Raw genomic sequence first — 4,094 nt, forward strand, 5'->3', positions numbered from 1 at the left:
CTGTACATACTGGTAGTCCATTGTTTTGTGGTGTCTGTGTCAGTACATACTGGTAGTCCATTGTTTTGTGGTGTATGTGTCTGTACATACTGGTAGTCCATTGTTGTGTGGTGTCTGGTGTCTGTGTATGTAAGTACTGGTAGTCCATTGTTTTGTGGTGTCTGTGTCTGTACATACTGGTAGTCCATTGTTTTGTGGTGTATGTGTCTGTACATACTGGTAGTCCATTGTTTTGTGGTGTCTGGTGTCTGTGTATGTAAGTACTGGTAGTCCATTGTTTTGTGGTGTCTGTGTCTGTACATACTGGTAGTCCATTGTTTTGTGGTGTCTGGTATCTGTGTATGTAAGTACTGGTAGTCCATTGTTTTGTGGTGTCTGTGTCTGTACATACCAGACACCACAAAACAATGGATTACCAGTATGTACAGACACAGACACCACAAAACAATGGATTACCAGTATCTGTCTGTGTCTGTACATACTCATAGTCCATTGTTTTGTGGTGTCTGTCTGTGTCTGTACATACTGGTAGTCCATTGTTTTGTGGTGTTTGGTGTCTGTATATGTAAGTACTGGTAGTCCATTGTTTTGTGGTGTTTGGTGTCTGTATATGTAAGTACTGGTAGTCCATTGTTTTGTGGTGTCTGGTATCTGTCTGTGTCTGTACATACTCATAGTCCATTGTTTTGTGGTATTTGTCTGTGTCTGTACATACTGGTAGTCCATTGTTTTGTGGTGTTTGGTGTCTGTATATGTAAGTACTGGTAGTCCATTGTTTTGTGGTGTCTGTGTCTGTACATACTGGTAATCCATTGTTTTGTGGTGTCTGGTATCTGTCTGTGTCTGTACATACTCATAGTCCATTGTTTTGTGGTGTCTGTCTGTGTCTGTACATACTGGTAGTCCATTGTTTTGTGGTGTTTGGTGTCTGTATATGTAAGTACTGGTAGTCCATTGTTTTGTGGTGTTTGGTGTCTGTATATGTAAGTACTGGTAGTCCATTGTTTTGTGGTGTCTGGTATCTGTCTGTGTCTGTACATACTCATAGTCCATTGTTTTGTGGTATCTGTCTGTGTCTGTACATACTGGTAGTCCATTGTTTTGTTGTGTTTGGTGTCTGTATATGTAAGTACTGGTAGTCCATTGTTTTATAGTGTCTGGTGTCTGTGTATGTAAGTACTGGTAGTCCATTGTTTTGTGGTGTCGGTGTCTGTGTCTGTACATACTGGTAGTCCATTGTTTTGTGGTGTATGTGTCTGTACATACTGGTAGTCCATTGTTTTGTGGTGTCTGGTGTCTGTGTATGTAAGTACTGGTAGTCCATTGTTTTGTGGTGTCTGTGTCTGTACATACTGGTAGTCCATTGTTTTGTGGTGTCTGGTACTGTGTATGTAAGTACTGGTAGTCCATTGTTTTGTGGTGTCTGTGTCTGTACATACTGGTAATCCATTGTTTTGTGGTGTCTGTGTCTGTACATACTGGTAGTCCATTGTTTTGTGGTGTCTGGTATCTGTCTGTGTCTGTACATACTGGTAGTCCAATTGTTTTGTGGTTTCTGGTGTCTGTGTATGTAAGTACTGGTAGTCCATTGTTTTGTGGTGTCTGGTATCTGTCTGTGTCTGTACATACTGGTAGTCCATAGTTTTGTGGTGTCTGGTATCTGTCTGTGTATGTAAGTACTGGTAGTCCATTGTTTTGTGGTGTCTGTGTCTGTACATACTGGTAGTCCATTGTTTTGTGGTGTCTGTCCGCCTTTACCAAGAACAGGAGATCAGGGTGATTTACCAATTGGTGTTAGATGTAATTATAAACAATTTCAATATATTGGAAAGCTACCTTTTGTTGTGCTTTTTATTAATATGTGATGTTAAATTTGATTGTCGTTTTAACTGCTTAGCTGTAATATTGTTGGGTGATCATCGCGTTCATAGGTGTATATAAGTATATACATCATAAGTACACAAAATAAAGTGTAGGGGCAGATCATAGCCCAGTGGTAAAGTGCTCGCCTTATGTGCGGCAAGTCTAGAATCGACTGGTGGGCCCATTGGACTATTTCTCATTCCACCCAGTGGACCCATTGGGCTATTTCTCATTCCACCCAGTGCTCCACAATGGTATGTACTATCCTGTCTGTGGGATGCTGGATACAAAAGATCCCTTGCTGCTAATTGACAAAAGTATGGCATTTCATGGCTGTAGCGGGTTTCCACTCTTATTATCTGTGTAGTTCTTAACCACATGCCTACTGCCATATAACCATAATTAAAATGTGTTGAGTGTGTCATTAAATAAAACATTCCTTGCTTCCTTAATTTTTTATAGGGGGAGGGTTGGGTTTTTTTGTATCCCATGTGTATGTGTGTCCTGATAAAACTGATAATGTTTTGCACACCCATCTAATTTTACTCCCACATTGTTTGAAATGAAAACTCTGACAGTATTATGCATGTGTGGGTGTTACCTTGTATCACAGCTGAGATGGAGGTCAGCATGACCTGCAGTTTAAAGCAGTTGAGAGAGTTTTTCTTGACTTTGTCTGCTGAGTTCCTGTGTACACCACCATGGTGTCTGCTACCAGATGACTGTCGCCTCTTGACAGTGTCCACTTCCTAATCTACGTTGTACTGCAACAAAATGGCAAACACTTGTAAATAGGATTATAAAGACATCTTTAACCATTTAATCGGATAACAAATTGTTTTACATCACCACTGGTGTTGGGCAATGATAGCAACTTGGGGTGGGTGGGTGGGGAGTTTTATATTAATTCAGTTTTCAGTGTTTGGGGTCAGTGGTTTATCTTTAGAGTTGGAGGTACATTGCTCCCCTGCACTACCCCTCCTCCCCAATTCTGATGTCTGTGATCACTGGTTATTATGCTTATGATGCTTTTAAAAAAATTATATATGGTATTCATTGTTTGATGTAAATTTGATTCACTAGCAGTCATATTGATGAAATAAGGATGTATAATACTATTTTGTATTTGACTAATATAAGCACCCCTTAGTTGGGATGGTGATACGAAAGTGTGTCTTTTTATCAATTGCCAATAAAGATGTTATACTGTGTTGGGTACCCAGCTATGTTGGCATTAGGGGTAACGAAAAGGCAGATGTTGCTGCCAAGTCTGCTTTGAACTTGCCCCGTGTCCATGTTGGTGTCCCCTACAGTGATTTTAAATTTCATATTAACCAATATATCTTTTCGACTTGGCAAGATGATTGGGACGGTGCGGTTGCGAATAAGCTTCATTCTGTCAAGGCAGTTCTGGGAGAGTGGCAGTCATCCTACAGGCGATGCAGGAAGGATGAAGTAGTCTTATGCCGTGCCCGCATCGGCCATACATATTTGACGCATTCATTTATTTTAAAGAAGGACCCTCCTCCTCAGTGTGAACACTGTCAGTGTACACTGACTGTGCGGCACATTTTGGTGGAGTGTGATCATCTCAAGCCGACAAGAAATGATATATTTGGCAACAGAAATGTTTTGGAATCGTTTAAATTCCATCCAATGTTAATTGTAAAGTTTTTAAAACACTTTGACTTCTATACAAAATTTTAAGATATACTTAACTTGATTTTATATATTGTATTATACTTTCCCCCCACAGCTCCTTGCACTGTGGTTTTACATGAGTCTATATAAATATGTTCATATACTTACCATTTGTGACACCCAATAGCCGATATGTATTTTTGTGCTGGGGTGTCGTTAAACAAACATTCAATCAATCATGTGGAATGAAACCTACACAGCAGATATACCCGTCCATGATAGGGCGATAACTCTCACTCTGTCTGTCTGTTTCTGTCTGTCTCACTCTGTCTGTCTCACTCTGTCTGTCTGTCTGTCTGTCTGTCTCACTCTGTCTGTCTGTTTCTGTCTGTCTGTTTCTGTCTGTCTGTCCAAGGGACGGAACATAGCCCAGTGCTAAAGCACTCACTTTATGCGCGGTTGGTCTAGGATCAATCCCCATTTGTGGGCCCATTGGACTATTTCTATTTCAGTGCGCCATGGCTGGTATATCAAAGGCCCTGGTATGTGCTTGGTATGTGGATTTGTGCATATAAAAGCTCCCTTGCTAC

The sequence above is a fragment of the Gigantopelta aegis genome, chromosome 8 (assembly GCF_016097555.1).
Source record: "Gigantopelta aegis isolate Gae_Host chromosome 8, Gae_host_genome, whole genome shotgun sequence".
In the NCBI taxonomy this organism is placed as follows: domain Eukaryota; kingdom Metazoa; phylum Mollusca; class Gastropoda; order Neomphalida; family Peltospiridae; genus Gigantopelta; species Gigantopelta aegis.